The sequence below is a fragment of the Podarcis pityusensis genome, assembly GCF_964106645.2.
Source record: "Podarcis pityusensis genome assembly, chromosome: 6".
Classification (NCBI taxonomy): Eukaryota; Metazoa; Chordata; class Lepidosauria; order Squamata; family Lacertidae; genus Podarcis; species Podarcis pityusensis.
This window is the reverse complement of record NC_138030.1, coordinates 19,040,226-19,057,337: the sequence shown is the minus strand read 5'-3', so window position 1 is coordinate 19,057,337 and position 17,112 is coordinate 19,040,226. Positions and strand designations below refer to the sequence as shown.

Genomic DNA, 17,112 nt, shown 5'->3' with positions numbered 1-17,112 from the left:
AACGAAAATGGTCCTTTGGTCCTCCTTCCTCCTCCCACACGGAGGTCACGCTCAAGGAGGCTCTGGAATGCAAGCTCTTTGTTGCTGCCTTATATTAACTAGCTAGAGCCTCCTAACCGGTGCATGGAAAAAGGCGCTTTCGAGCATCATTCTCTTTTGATGTTTCCATAATTGTCAGGATGAAGAAGCTGCTTTGCAGTGTTTAATTTTACAGCTAATGAAAATCCAGTCTCCGTGTGCTCTATATGATGAATGTCTAAGGGAGCTCACCTCTTGCTTCCTTTTGTGTCTGGCTGATTTAAATTGATGCTAAGTTTAAACTTATTAGACCATCACTAGGTCATTAGATATACCGCACGCTGGAAGCACAAGGGCTCAAACCAAAATAACTGTGCAATCCCGAAGTATGCCAGGTAGGTTTGCTCAAGTTGGTTCAAGCCCTCAAATCCCTAGCAGAGAGAATAATAGAGTTGGAAGGAACCACGGGGGCCATCTAGTCCAGCCCCCTGCAATGCAGGAATCTTGCTCTGAGCTATCCCAAATAAGGACATATTTCGCAGTCTGAGGGTTAATCAATAGTGCACATTCAGCAGGTCCTAAATTTACTCTAGGGTATCCCCAGTTAAATGAAGTCTCTGGATTAAAAAGAAGTCAGGGCTCCTGCACCTTTAATTTCAGCAGGTGTAGGCTTCATATGACCATAGGTTTAAAGCACATGGCCCCTGTGAAAAAGAACCCTGGGAACTATAGTTTACCCCTCACAGAGCTGCGGTTCCCAGCACCTTTAGCAAACTAAAGTTTCCATAAGAAGCATAAGAAGCTGCTTCATACGGAGTCAGACAATAGGTTCAGCTAGCTCAGTACTGGCAGCACTGACTGGCAGTAGTTGCCCCTTCTTTACCTAGTTTTCAGGGAAATTGCAATTTTCACTGACAAATCAGAAATTCTGGACATACGGCAGCCCTGCTATGAATGCTTAGGAGTGAACCTGGGAACTTCTGCATGCAAGGCAGATGATCTACAACTCTTCCCCCAGGATCCTCTGAAGGAAGCCATGTGCTTAAAATGCATAGTGCAAGGGCAGCTGTAGCCTGCCCTGCAACCCGCACCTGCTGAAACCCTCTATTCTACATCCCTGTTAAAGATGCCCTGGCCTCTTTTGCATCTCAGGTAGCAGAACAGAGAAAGAACTCAACCTGAGATCATAAGGAATTTCTGCTGGTTAAGTGGCCAATTCTGGGTTAGATGAACCCATCGTCTAACTCCAAGCAAGGCAATGGTGCAGTTAAGTCACCTTAGACTCTGGACACCAGAGTCTCTTTACATTGCAATGCAGGGGATGTGGCTGAACTACAACTCCCATCATCCCTGGCCACTGACCATGCTTGCTGGGGCAGATGGGAGTTGCCAATCAGCAACATCTGGAGGGCCAAAGGTTCTTGTCCCCCTTTGGTAATGTGCATTACTACAAAAAGGGTGGTCAGCAGAGCAAGCTGCGTTGGTGGGGGCTTTCTAGCCCATTCTCTGAGTTGTGCCCCAAACATCTCCAAAGCCCTGCCCTGCCAGCCCCACTGCAGCTTCACCTGTTCATTTCATGCCCAGTGACCCAGAGACCAAGTCAGAGAAATCAAACTTCCTACAACCATTGAGAACTATAAGGAGAGGAAATTGAGGTTTCCAAGAACTCAACAAAGACTTAGCACCACAAATCCATTAGATCAGGGGTGGGGAACTACAGCAGGGGGCAAATATGGCCCTCCGTTCCTCAGTATCTGGCCCTCAGAACCCTCCCAGGCCCAACCTATGCCTCTGGGCCTTGTTGAACCTGTTGCACACTCCAACTGTTTTTGCCTAGTTTTAATGTACCCCTTACATTAATGCTTCTTGCTCGCCTGGATGAAGGACAGAGAAACGTGTGCGCAAAAAAACAGACCCTACTGTGCAATGGAGACATTTGCATTCCTTTCTCCACCCACTTTGCCCTCTGGCCCCTCCCATCCCTGGCATGTGGCCCTCGGAAGGTTGACCAGAGTGGAATGTTCCCCTTGGGCTGAACATTCCATCCCCTTGGAATGTTCCTGCAAGCTCTCAACAGAGCAAGCTTGTTGGTGGTGGGACAATAGGTATATTACCCCAAGATCCACCAACTGGAACCAGTCACAGAAGGCATCCACTTAGAAGTAAAGAACTCAGAGCCTGGGAGTTTGCTTTGGCGCTAGGTCTAAGCAGAGCTCACAGACCTTTCTACACAAAAACCCCCACTCTTGGGTAACACCTCCCCTCTCCTCCCCTTGCTTTCTTCCTTTAATTGTTTTTATTAAAGATTTTCTTGGTTTACAAAAGTACATACATTGTCTATTTTCAGATCATTATGTCCTTTCTACATATCAGTTATATTCGATGTGATACTTTAATGTTGCATGCAGTATAAGTTTGAGGGAGAAGAGGGGAGAAGAGGTATCCATGATATGCAAAATACTACTCCAGAAACCCACAACCTCTCTCCTCAGTCAAAAGTAATGATGGGAGCTATGAAATAAACCCTACCCAATGGACTAAACTGTGGTCTAAACCAGAGTATCATTTGAGTAGGGGAAGGAAGTTATTTGGTAGCCAGGAATCTTTGAAGACTAACTTCAGATCACCCAGAGATGAGTAGATTCTGATTTACCTTCTTCCCAGCTCTGTTCTACGGGCTGCATTTTTCTTTTGCTTTCACTAGGAGCAACTCTCTGTAGGTGAAGGACCTCAGGTGCAACAGATGTGGAGAGGTGTGTTTTATGCCTCTTGGCAACAAAAGACAAGACTGTGGTCCATCACATTGCTCATTGCTCTCTTATGTTTGTTTCCTGCTTCTCCTCCAGGCAGCTTGACTCAGGTTCCCAGGCAGCCTTCCATATGGAGGCTTTGACCAGACAGCAATCTGCTTAGCTTCATCAGGTTACAGCATCATATGTCTTCAGCCCATGCTGTGCCGCAGGCTCACAATGGAAAGGTGTTCTAAGGACTCGGCCATATTTGCTGCAGACCTCAGTGCAATAAATAAACAAAACCTGCAGCCTCATTACCCTAATTGGACCTAACCTTTATTTAGTTCTACTCTGGTAATTTCCGAGTTCTCCGGTTATTGGGAGCTGTGTTTTATTCTTCCTTGAAACCACGGCACAGAACAGGAGGCAAGTTGTATGTCTGCGCACTAATTCAGAAAACATTTTCTATTTAACAAAGGAGGAAAGGGGCAAAGCAGGGAACTCCCGAGGCAGAAAAATCCAGAATGCCACCTTACCATTCATTCATTCATACGACACACACACAGGCTGAGGGACAATTATTCCAGTGCAAAGGCACATTGAGGAGAAGGGAAACTGCAAGAGCTTTAAAAACTGTCCCTTGCACCGAGTGTTAAAAGGCATTTGATCTGTGGCGATAAACTGCTCTGTGCTGAGAAAAAAAGTCACCTTCTAATGTCTGCAGAACAAGCGGGGGCTTAAAGGAAGAGCACAACAGCCCATTTGAAAAGTTGCCTTCCTGGCGCTGTGGTCTCACTCTTGCTCAGCTCCCAGTCATTTGAGCAGGGCTTACAGAAGACAACATCTTACAGCCTTGTGCCCCATGGGTCAGATCCATCTGTTCTGAAGTATTCTGCTGCCCTCAAGTCTGTCTTTCAAAATCTGCTGCTGGACCACCTCTCTGCCTACCCATCCACTTAGAGCATGAAGAGATGTTTCTTAAAAAGGTAACGGGACCCCTGACCATTAGGTCCAGTCGTGACCGACTCTGGGGTTGCAGTGCTCATCTCGCTTCATTGGCCGAGGGAGCTGGCTGGCGTACAGCTTCCGGGTCATGTGGCCAGCATGACTAAGCTGCTTCTGGCGAGCCAGACCAGCGCATGGAAATGCCGTTTACCTTCCCGCCGGAGTGGTACCTATTTATCTACTTGCGCTTTGACATGCTTTCGAACTGCTAGGTTGGCAGGAGCAGGGACCGAGCAACGGGAGCTCACCCCGTTGTGGGGATTCGAACCGCCGACCTTCTGATCGGCAAGCTCTAGGCTCTGTGGTTTATCCACATAAATTATTGTGAACCCTTGGGATTTTCTTCTAGGTAAATCTCTCTTCCCCCCCCCCCCCTTCCATCCAAGTTGCCATTTAAACCTTTGATTCAAAGCAACAAGTGTTGAAGGGGTTGGGGGCAGGGAGGGAGTAGTATAGCTGTAAAACCAGGCAGGCCAAAAAAGAAATCCAGGAGATGAAGTTTTATTTCTGATAGATTACGTCAGATGTGTCCGTTTTTATGGTTATGCCGAAGCCATTTGTAAGGCGTTCATCTATCACTTCGGCTATTATAATGAAAGGCATGTCTGGATCAGAGTGATAGATGTGCTGCTATCATTAACAGTAAGGTACGCTTACTGCAAGTGGTTGTGCAGAAACAAGGAGATTTGTCAATTTTTGCCATTGAAGGGAGACCATAAACCAGGTCCTTTAAATTCACCTTGCACCGGACACAGGTACACCTAAGGAAGTTACAGTAATATTGCTGGAGAAACGGTTAAAATAAAATAAAAAAGCATTCCCGTATTTAATGTGCCAATTCTGCTGTGTGCTTTGTGGTGGGGGTTTTTTAATATATAATTTTATTTTAATATGGCAGATGCCACAGGGTTTTGCTTTTGAGGGTGGGGAAGGGGGTTGTTGTTGTTGTTTTAAAGAGCTCATCCCACCTTCAGATTCAACTCCTGCGGAAATCTGCCCTGAGAAAGAAAATGGGGCACAGCCCTTTGGATAAACCTGACCTTGATGTTAGCACGAAGTAATGGGAACAGAGGATATGGTCATGAGGTCTTAGGTCAATGGGCCTCCTGACGCCACTGAAGCAGATAGATCCAAATGTCATGGGTTTATTTTCTTCCATAAATAGCACGACATGGTTCTGCTGCTGCTGCAAGCTGTGGTCTATGATACAGCATTGCCTGTGTACCAGGCTCAGAGCTTCAGAGGGAGGTTCTTGGTGGATCCCAGAGTCTTGCGCAATAGTCACAATTGTCTGCTGAGCCAGGGTGTCTAGAGCGTCAGACAGGGGGCTGTGGAAACCAGGGTTCAAATTCCCACTCGGTCATGAAACTCTCTAAGTGAGCTCTTAGGTCAGACACTATCTGTAAGCTTAACCTACCTTACAGGGTTGTGGCGAAGATATCATGGGAATGAAAAAGGACCATGCACACTGACCTGAGCTCCTTGGAGGAAAAGGCGGGGTGAAAAGGTATGACATAAATAAAATTCATCCCAGAGCTATGGTGACATTTCCCTTCATTCTTCTCTTTGAAAGGAGTCTGTGATAATATGTGCAACTACAGGCATAGACAAAATTGGCCCTCCAGATGTTTTGGGGCTACAGCTCCCATCATCTCTGATCACTGGTCCTCTTAGCTAGGGATGATGGGAGTTGTAGTCCCAAAACATCTGGAGGGCCAAGTTCTAGCACATAGAACCAACTGGATTTACAAGATCACAATGAGGCCACAGGCAGGCAACACTTAATATGAGTGCAATTATTTTCCTAAATACTTCATGTAAATTATGTCCCCCCTAGTGGTGTAGCCATAAAATTACTAGCACATTTGCAAAGTTAAGCAGGACTTAGTATGGTTTAAAATTGGATGGGAGGGTGTGTGTTGAGATTTCTGCATTGCAAGGGGGTGGGGGTGGGCTAGGTGATTCCTGAGGGTCCCTTCCAATTCTATGTAGGGAATTTTTTGCAATAGCTTTACGAGCCTGGCTTAGTCCCCTTATGGCAATTTGGGGGAGGGGAAGAGTTAAAAGGTAACAGTTTGTCTAAAGCCACCTTCTGAAATAAACATATAATGCACATACAAGGGCATGACTTGCCACTCAGAGCAAGGGGAGAATGGGGGGGGGGCAAACTTGGCATAACTACGGCCCTCCATTTTGAAATGAATTGAGTAATACATGTTGCTTTTTTAAAGACATAATTTTCTTGTTTGGTAGGCCTGCCCAGACACAGAGGGCTGTATCCAATGCTCGCCCTACTCAGAGTAGACCCACTGAAGTTAATGGACATGACTCACTTAGGTCCTTTCGTTTCAACAGTTCTACTCTGAGTAGCACTGACATTTGGAGGAAGCCCATGATTTGGCCATACCTGCTCTTGAGTTCGTTCTAGATGCTTTCTTGTTTTTTAAAGAATGCTTAAAGCAATTCTAAGTATATTAAATTTTTTTGCATTTTTAATTTGGGGGTGTGTGTGTTTGTTTTATCACAGAAGTGTTTGCCGCCCTGGGTTCCTTTCTCATTCGTCTCCGGACCGCTTTGCTTCAAAAGATAGCCAGGGTGTTAGAGCAAATTGAACTGGACTCACATTCAAATCTCCAGTCATGGACTTGGGAGAATTACATGCTTGCTCAGCCTAGCCTACCTCACAGGGTTGTTGTGAGGACAAAATGGTGGTTGTGTGTGTGGGGGGGGGGTGAATTAGAGGTGCTGGCCTCAGCTCCTTGGAGGAAGGGTGGATACAAATGCCATGCACAAGCTATCTCTCCATGCTCTGGTAGCTGCTACACCATGGGGCCTGCTCACCAATTTGAGGAGGAAATCAGTCTCTGGGCCGTCTTCCTACTGCTCTCATCAGTTCTAAGCTTTTAATGGCATTTTCTTGCCCACCACTGCAATAAGACCTTCTGTGCAGTGTGCCAGCTCATTACAGAGACAGTATGCAGTACTGCTCCTCATGCCAATGCTTCAGTATCAGGGGTGCCTTTTGCAAATATAAAATGCATACTGTACATTTGGAAGCTTGCAAGTACACACACACACACACACACACACACACACACACACACACCTTTAATGCCCTGAGCCTCCAAGGGTAAACTCATTTTGACCTTTCTTCCCTAGCGTGAAACTGTTCCCATTTTAAGCAAAAAATAAAACTGCTTATCCATGGGCTCTGTAGATGTACAAATCTGCTGCTGGATTTGATTTAAGCTCCATTGCTCAAGCCGGTTGCAGGAAAAGATACAGATACACATCTTACCCACTTTAAAAAAAGTTTAAATGTGTCTTTTTAAAAAACATTTTTTTTTTGAAGTTTTTCAAGAAGCCGCAACTGCAGCTACTATGCTGGAGAGGCTATGTATTCTGGGTTTCTGTTTGACTCTCCAAACCTGTATCTTGGAATTCAACACAGATAAGGTACAGATCACCATGAACTTTGAGATGCCATTCTGTGAAATTGCCGGATTCTGCCTTTTCAGCCAAGCTGTCTGTGAACTTAAATTTGCACAATTTTTTACCCCAAGTTTGGATTTCAACCAGCAAGATGTGAGATCTGAAGAACGCCGTTCAGCTTTGAAACATGGCAGATTTTCATCTTAGCTTCTGCTGCTTTGAATGTCTAGTATTTCTGAAGGGGGGGGCGGGGGGAAAGGGTGCCACTGATAAATATGAAGTTCTATATTTAATGGAGAGTGATAGAATGCCCTTAGGCAGGGGAAAGAGGCCATAGTTCAGTGGGAGAGCACGGCTCTCGCATGCAAAACAGCCTACATCCAATTCCCAGCTTCTTTAGCAAGGCTAGGAAAGACCTTTGCGTGAGACCTGTATAGAAAGTCACTGCCAACCCAAATGGACCAGAGGTCTGATTCAGTAAGAGGCAGGTTCATATGCTCATAAGAAGAGGGGATCTGCACTATATGTCGACATAACGACAAGCAATTTCTACGTCAATCACTTCTTCTCAAGTGAATCCACCTGTTCAGCTAATGACAGCTATTCTCTAGAGTGCTTTCTCCCATCAATAAAGTCCGTCTACAATAGACCCACAGCACTAAACAACCTGAACACAAACGTAATGGCTATACGTGCATATTCCACCCACAAAAGAAGAATGCTTCGCTCACAAAAAATATAAGCTGTATGGTGGATCTTGCTGTAAAGAGGTCACCCGAGTTCTAGGAAGGAAGAATAGTGTGGGAAGAAAATGCTAGGTCTGGAAGCTTTCGTCAGCTGATTCCAATCAGCATCACATTTTTAATATATTTTTCCTCCTCCCAACAGCTCGGGGAGGCTTACATTTTACTCTCACAGCAATCCGGTGAAGCTGAGGCTATCTGACCAGTCCAAGGTCACACAGTGAGCTTCATAGCTGGCCAAGAATTTGAACCCAGCTCTCCTCAGTCAAAACCCAGCACTCTATAACCACATTCACCAGATTAATTGGGGTGAACAAATTTCATTCAGTGAGGCAAAATGCTACTCGGATTAAAGATTCACAAGTTCTGGGCTGGGGTGGGGACGACTGTTGGTGATGGCAAAATGAAAAGGGAATGAAAAAGGTAATATTTAGAAGGCACAAACAAATTGACAGAAAGGTCCAATGATTCTGAACTTTGGGTCCAGGTCTGACTTGGATGTAGCAGATAATGAACAAGGAATGGGCCTGTTTTGAAAGAAACATTTGATTTATGCCTCCCTCAAAACTTATCACTGATCATGACCTCCCCCCCCCCATGCAGTCAGATGTCCTAGAGTAAGACCTGCATTGGACAAGGGTGTGGATTGGATGATCTCAAGGATCTTTTCCAGTTCTATGATTCCATGATCACTATTCCTACTATAACTCCCACTGGAGTAACTTGTTCATTCTCATTCTCTCTCTCAGAATACAACATATTTCCCCTTTGAACACTGATTATGTACTGGGGTATAGTAGCAAACTCTTATGCCCACAGTGCAAAACCTGAAGATTTTGCTGGCATATCCCTGCAGAACCATATGTAGATTTTCCATCCTGCCATGATGTTTTCAATATATATTTGTCCAAATCATTGCGTCAGAACTGGCCCTGAGTATGCCTCTTCTGTGTCTCTGTCGCATGAGGAAATAAAGAACAGAGCAGGGTGGAGGGCAAGAGTTTCTCTGACACGCAGCCTTTGCTCTTGCAAAGAAAAAAGAAAAAAGGAAGTGTCTGTCTGAGGAACGTACGTGTGCACACAAAGGCATATCTGCGTACCCCGAAATCGCACACACATGCCACCCACTCAGTCTTTGCTCTGAGATTTCTCCCACTTATAGCTCCTTCTCTGAGGGGGTGTATCGAACATAATAGCAATGTTATGAAGGGTCTTTCTGATACACAGTCACAGCAGGGAGGATTTGCAACTCAAAAGTGGAGAACATCCTTTGCATGCAGAAGGTCAGTCCTCAGCATTGCCAGGTAAGCCCGGGAAACTCTGGAGGCTCCCTGTCTGTCACTGTAGACAATATTGCGCTTGATGGACTAACAGCCTGGCTTAGTATACCAGACGGCTTCCTATGTACCTTCCCAGGGGAGACCCTTTTTCCATCTCCATTTCTTGCCTTTGGGCTAAGATTTCCTAGTCTTATGCATTCCCCCACCCCACCCCTTCTCCCACACAGCTCCAGTGGCAGGGGGAGGTTGTTCTCGTGCAGAAACAAAACCCTCTCAATGTGTTTCCCTCTCAATTCCTAGGCAGAAGGGTTTAGGAGAAGACTTGTGGGTCACAGACTCTTATATGGGTTTCAGAGACATACCAGTCACAGTCAAACTGTACAGTTAAAGTACACCCCCTACCAAAGAATCCTGGGAAATGTAGGTTTTAAGCTAGCATCTCCCGCACTCTTGGCAAACAACAGATCCCAGAATGCTTCAGGTGGGGAGATGTGCTTTGAATGTATGGTGTGGTTGTGACAGTCACAAGAGCTGTTGTCTGTCTCTCTCAGGCATACACAGGAAGTGTATTCCTGAGGTCCAGTTTGGTGCGATGGAGAGAGTAGGCGTGTAACCTGTGGCCACCCAGATGTTGCTGTTCTGCAACTCTCAGCACCCCTGATTATCCCTGGCTGGGGTTGATAAGGGTTTGAGTCCAGCAACATCAGGAGGACCACAGGTTAGCCACTCCTGGGTTAGAGTATTGGACTAGGACAACAGAGACTCAGGTTCAATTCCCCACGCAGCCATGCAGCTCATTGGGTGTTCCTGGACCAGTCAGTATTTCTCAGCTTAACCTACCTCACAAGGTTGTTGTGGGGATAAAACAGAGGTGAGAGAATCAGGTGCGCCACCTTGAACTTCTTATAGGAAAGATTGGGAGGAATGCTATATAAATGCTTCCGAAGAGAAAAGATCTCTCTCACCACACATCTTGGAGATGTCTTTCCACCTTTGTAAAAGGCTGTTAGAACATACTCTGTTGTTGGACTGAGGGTCATACTAAGCTCCCAATTCTGGCTGGGTCAGCTCATGTTGGTGCATAGCTTCTGATCTGGGGAGCTGAGACGGTACAAAGAAATGTATACACACCTCCCGTTGGAGAAAATCTAACCTTTACGCTTGGCACTAAGGACAACATTATTTGCTCTGGTGTGTTTGTGTATGGGCATATATTTGAGAGAGGGAGGAGCTCTTACACACACACACACACACACACACACTACTTCTCCTCCTTGCCTGATTATTTTGGAAGGAATACTGTATCATGCAAATCCTTTTCTAAAGAAATCTCTCGCAGGATTTGGAAGAAAGCCTGTACACACAGCCATGATCTCTGAGCAGGAATCACGCAACACCTACTGTTTGGTATTCCCTCTCCTCCACCTCACAAATGCATACGAGAATTTCAGATTGAGTGTTTGCACATTACAGGAGTGTACCTGTGCACACAAAGAGTTTAGCTGCACACTTGTAGAGTTATTCACCTATAACATCCAATGAATGTGCAATCTGGGTGTGTTTTTTTGGGGGGGGGGCCATAGCTCAGCCAGGGAGCTCCTGCTTTGCATGCAGAAGGTTCCTGGTAAATCCCTGGGGCATTTCCAGGCAGGGCTGGGAGAGACTGAGACCCTGGGGAGCTGCTGCCAGTGTCGCAGACAACCCTGAGCTTGAAAGACCAACATCAGGCACAGAAGCTGGCCGCTTCCTTTGTTCCTATGTGCACCTGAGCTGTACAAATCAACAAGTGTGTACTTTCAAACAAACCCGTGTACCTGCAGCTTGTACCTGTGTCCAGTGCAACATGTGAACATGTCTACAGTCTGAGACATGTTCCTTCACAGGACAGAAAACTTATATGCATACTCCTCCAGCACAGTTTAGCTTTCAGCTTCTGCTTTTAAAATAGTGAGGTGAAAAGCATAGTCCTTGGATGGAGAGTAGTACTTATTTTTATGTATCTATTTATTGTATTACATTTACAGCCTGTGCTTTCTCCAAAGAGCACACGTGGCTTTCCCCTCTACCCCTTGTGAGGGGGGTTAGGCTGAGAGTTACTGATTGGCCCAAAGTCACCCAGTGAGGTTCATTCATGGCTGTGCAGGGATCTGAACCTGGGGTTCCTGAGCCATAGTCCCAATACTCTAACCATTACACCACACTGGCTTTCGATATCCTATCCCTTGGCTGGTGATGCTGCATTGCACACAGCCACTACCATCCAGAGTATTATCCTACCTGCTTCTGTGATGTGTCTGGAAAGATCCCCAACTCACACAAGTCTTCTAACTGGGGGGGCAGAGGAATCTCTAGTGCAGCACCTGCTCTGCAAATTGTCTCCCTCTTTCTTCTCTCTCTCTCTCTCTCTCTCTCACACACACACACACACACACACACAATTGTAATGTAATGATCTTCACAGAATCACAGAGTTGGAAGGGACCAGGAGGGTCATTGAGTCCAGCCCCCTGCAATGTAGGAATATTTTCCCCAATGTGGGGCTCAAACCCGCAACCCTGAGATTATGAGGCTCCTGCTTTACCAACTGAGCCATCCTCAGTTGTTGTGAAGTTGTCACACACACAAACACACAATCCCTGATTAAACTGAGTCATTCATTCATCTAGCTCAGTACTGCCTACTCTGACTGGCAGTTGCTCTCCAGAGTTTCAGGCAGGGGACATTCGCAGCCCTACCTGGAGATGCCAGGGACAGAACCTGGAACCTTCTGCATGCTCTGCTACTGAGCTATGGCTCTTCCATAGCTGTGGATATAGCCCTTAGTCTTGAGAACTAGTTACCATACCTATTCTGGAGGTAGTGGTGGATTTAAAAAGAAAAAAGTATTGGGGGTAGTTGCAAACACACAATCTCAGCTCTGCCAGGGTGTTTCTATTCTACTTGCCCCCTTTCCCAGTACACAGTCTCTCTCTCTCTCTCTCTCTCTCTCCCCCCCCCCCCATGTAATATCCAAACAGTGCGGTGGAACATTACCCGAGGTAATAGCACACAGAACCTTGCCCCTTTATACCCAGCATTTATTAATCCGGATGAGAAGCTACTACTCATCCTGCCTCTGTATGGCGGGCCATCCCTGCGGATCGGAAATCACTCTTTCCCACCCTCAACATGCATTGAAGCGGGTTGCAAAGAAGAAGACGACCCCCCCCCCCCCCCATGACTCCATCAGAGCGAATAACCCAGGAAGTAACTCGGGGCAAGTGATTTGCAATACGACAGCGCTGCCGAGTCTCTCTCCCCGCCGCCCCCTGGCGCTTTCGTGTGGACTGGAGGTCAAGGCACCCCTCTACCCGCGCGTGTCAGGAGCCCGTGGGCGTCCGCACGACTTTGCCTCGACTTCCCTTTCCCCACCCTCCCAAGCTCAGGCAGGACCGAGAGAGCCCCGTTTCCCCTTACCTTCTCCGCGCGGAGAGGCGTGCGGCGTGTGGGCAGGGGGACTCCCGGGCGCTTCCTCCTTCAGCTGGGCTCCGTCCTGTGCACCGGCAAACTTTGGAGAGCTGCCGCGGCGCCCATGGCAGCGCCCTTCTGCCGCCGCCCTCCCTTACCCCGCGGCTGGGCAAGGAGAGCGCGGAGAGGCGCGCTCAAGGGGCTGTTCAGCACCAACAGGGGGCGGACAGCGCTCCTCGACAGCGCGCTCGCACCTTGCTGGCTAGCAGGGCAAGGTTAGCTGGCTGGCTGCTGCTGCTGCCGCCACCACTGCGGCGCCGGACTGTGTGTCTGATGTAGGAGCGGAGTCGCACGCAGCCCTTCCTCTGCCTGCCACCCACGGAGAGCCGCGGGTGAGTGCCGGGACCACGAGGGGGAGGGACGAGGCGCAGAGGGTGGGGGAGAGAGGGGGGAGAAGGAGGGCCGGCCCGCCACGGGGGTGGGGGCAGGCGGGGTGGGATGGGATGGGGGAGAAGAGAGGGGGACAGCTGGGACGTGCAGCGCTTGGGAAACATCTCCATTACAAGACACCGAGAACTTCAATGCCATCACTTGTGGGTTTAACGAGAGAAAGGATTCTTTTTGAAAAATTGCGCTCCTCATGTGTTTGATTGGCTTCCTAATACCAGGAGATCTGGGCTATTGACACTGTTTCTTGCTCAGTCAGTAGTTCGCTGCCCTGCTGCTGTGTGTTCATACAATCATCTCAACAAATACCACCAATCTGTGAAAGGTTATAAAGCTGTGCCAAGCCAACATATGTACACCTAAGATTGCTGGCTGTCATTTTTGCAGCTCCTTGCCATTTGCCCCCACCTTACGACTGTCTCCTTTATGTAACTGAAGAAGTGGCTTTGAGTCCATGGGAGCTTCTGCCACAATAAATGGGTTGGTCTTAAAAGGTGCCAAGGCACTCTGTCGTTCTCTTTGCTGCAAGAGGCCAAAACTCTGTGGCTGTCGGAACTTTGAGTTACTCGAATGAAGATGGATGCGGATTGAATCATTAATTGGCCAAAGAGTCGCACAATTAATCCATCGTAATTGTGTGACTTTTTAGCAGAGGTTTGGTTTTTTCCCATAAATTAACCTGCACTGTACTTGTGCTGCTGGCTACAGTCTATGATGCAGCGTCGACTGTGTACCAAGCGCAGAGCTTCAGGGAAGGTTTTTGATGGGTCCCAGACTCCTGCAAGTGAAGGCACAATAGTCAAAACTGTCTTCTAAGCCTAGATGGCATAGTGGTTAAAGTGACAAACTGAGACTGTGGAGACCAGGGTTCAAATCCCCACTCAGTCACTGGGTGATCAAAGGCCAGTCACTATCTTTCAGCTTAACCTACTCCACAGGGTTGTTGTGAGGATAAAATGGGGAGGGAGAAGATAACACACACTTCTGAGTTCCTAGAAGGAAAGGGTGGGCTGACCATGTAATCAACAAAGAAAATTTAATCCAGAGCAACAGTTTAGCAAAGGTCTATTTCCCTTCAAATCTCCTATTTGAAAGGAGTCTGTGAGCATATGGGCAGCTGGCATACAACTGGATTGACAATATCATGATGGGGCATAGCCAGTGTTTAGTGGGTGCAGTGATTCTCCTAAAAGCAGGAAACACTTCACACAAATTATGTAGGGGATTTTGTGCAACAGCTTTGCAAGGTTGGCCAATTCCCTGTGGTGCAGATTTTGAGGAGGAGAAGGGTTAAAAGCAAATATTTTTTAAACCACCGAGATGAACATTGAAGGCACATACAGCAGTGCTGTCAGGGCATGACTTAGGGATCCCACACAGCAGAACAAGCTTTTGATCAATTAACTAATCAACTGACTCTTTATCCATTGTAATGCAAGCAACTCATAGTTATGGAGAAAGAACACAATTTTTAGATGTGAGGCATTGTCAATCTCCCCTGGCAATATTGGAAGCACTTTTTTGTGAGTACTCATATTAAAAATGATTTTTGGGTAAGGATAGCAGAGACAGTGGTCCTCCAGATATTCCTAGATGACAGCTCCCATCATCCCTGATCATTGGTGATGCTGACTGCATGTGAAGAGACTTGAGAGTCCATCAACATTTGCAGCCTGCTGGATTTTGGACACCCTGAACAGGGGCACCTTTTAAATCCATCCAGTGATGGATGATGTCCTTTGGTACATGAAGAGTGGAAGGCAGGGAGAGGCACAGTGGGTGACAGGCACAGCCAACTAACTGGGGTTCCCCTCCTCTCTTCCCTGCTAAGTTCTAAAAGGGGTGACACAGAGGCTAAGAAGAAGTATTAAGTAAGTGGCAGGCAGGTGAGGGGAGGTGGCTAAGAGCAGGCTGAAGTTGGTGGGGCAATGCCCCCATAGCTCAAATGGACCAGCCTCAACTGTACAAGTCTACTTCTGAATTACTAAACATCAGGGATGCTAACAGAAAATCAGTTAGGTGGCCAGTACAGTTGCATAAGTCAGGCAACATATTAACAATGTTTATTGGTCAGAGGCAACCAGTTATAAGGAACATTAAGGCTAAAAGATAAGCAATCAATTGATATTTTTTCAGTTTTCCTACTGAGATCTGTTGCCAGATCCCCCTAGAGATGTATCTGTGGAGCCCAGTCTACCTTCCACCATGAAGCATAGGCAGAGTACCATTTCCTTTCCAATGAATAACCACAGCTACAAGCTCCCACAGATCTGGGCTTAGGGATAGTGGTGGGGAGGAGGGTTTTACAGAGCAAGCTTTTCAAGCAGCTCCAAGATTGCTCATTTAAGATATAATAAAGCTTCCCCAATTCTCTATTTCACTATCTGACTTGGGGTGGGGGAGAGTCACATGTCTCGTACTTCTGCATCATGTAGAATGCTCTTATCACTCAGTTAGGGTCAGTTTGGAACCTCTGCATTAGAGCATTATTATTATTATTTGCATTTGTATCCCATCTTTTTCTCCAAGGAACTCAAGATAGTATACCTGATTCTCCCCCTCTTCATTTAATCTCCACAACAATCCTGTGTGGTAGGTCAGGCTGAGAGGCAGTGACTGGCCCGAGGTCTGTGAGCTTCGCAGCTGACTGGGGGGGTTGAAATCTGGTCTCCCATGTCCTAGCCTGACACTCTAACCACTACATCGCACTGCCTTAAGAGTCCTCATTTAAAAGGAAGAAGTTTAACAGGCAGTTCTACATGAACTCAGTATTCCACACCAGTACATGGTCCCCCTACCATTACTTTTGTATAAGCTTTCTCGGTGATTTTTATGTTGCTCCTAATTGTACTCTGGAACTATCTTCAGTAGCACTGCTCCATTTTCCCTCTGAACCTGACGCGCTGAGAAAACAAAATTGGCTTCAACAGCCAGCTGAGATGGTTTCATGCTACTGTGATGAGGTGCTAGTTGCAGTCGTCGTTGGGATTTCCTCTGCCACTGTCACAGCTTATGACTTTATGGATTGTTGGGTTTCTCTGTTTTATGCTGCTTAAATTTTAGTGTGCCGATTTGTAAAAATGCTTTACTGCTTAATAGCAACAGGGAGCCTCGGGCATGTGGAGCAAACATGGCCCCCTAGGCCTCTCTTATCTGGCCCCCAGGACTCTCTCCAGGACTTCCAGGCCACCAGTGCTTTTGCCTGGCTAGAAAGTGCTTCTTGTTTGCCTGGATAGAGGCTAGAGAGGGGTGTCTTAGTGTTGCAGAAACCTGTCTACTGCACAAAGGTAAAATTCACATGTAATGCACGGCCCACTTTTGCCTCTGGTGTGCGGCCCCCAGGAGGTTCCCCAGAAAAGACTGTGGCCCTTGGGATGTTCCCAGCCCCTGTTGAATAGGGATGTTGTGAACTATCTTAAGACTCCCCCCGCCCCCCGGAAAGGTGGAGTATAAATTGATCAACCGATTCATTAATAAATGTATCTATCCCATACTTCTTTGCCACGAATAAACAGATGTATGGAAGATGCTGCTGGTCTGAGCACTCTCCACAAAATAGGAATAATGGCTTGGATCCAGGGATGTCTTGCATGAGTGGAAAGGCACTGGCATTTCTGCAAGGTTGGTTGGCACCCCCCAAATATGCTCAGGGAGGGGTTGCAGGAAAGAAACGAAGGTGAAGTCCTGCTGGTACTCTTTGCAGGGATGTCTTGACCAGGGATTCCATAACCACCCATGCTATGCATTTCTGAATCAACTTGTGGGGCTTTTGGGGCCAGGCTAGGTATGACAATAATTGCACCACTCGCAATTGTGCTGGATTTTCTTTCATTTTCTTTTCTTTCTTTTTTATTGTTAGTAGCAGCCATATGTTAGCATGCGGTGGGGGAAGCACCTGAAATGGGAATGTAGCTGGACCAGAGAGTCTATTTTCCTCTCACTCCCCAATCCACTTATTTCTTATCAAACAAACGAAAAGCAAGTGGTGTGACTATTATAATCCATCAT

General features: G+C 46.9%; 1 protein-coding gene across 1 annotated transcript in view; it reads right to left on the bottom strand.

The window, feature by feature from the left end:
* Nucleotides 1-13,015, bottom strand: part of LOC308480088 (opsin-5-like) — a 68,472-nt gene extending 55,457 nt beyond the window's left edge. The window contains exon 1 of the mRNA XM_081011402.1: nt 12,667-13,015. The gene's annotated coding sequence lies outside the window, so the exon portion shown is untranslated. The remainder of the gene's footprint in view (nt 1-12,666) is intronic.
* Between the last annotated feature and the right edge of the window lie 4,097 nt (nt 13,016-17,112).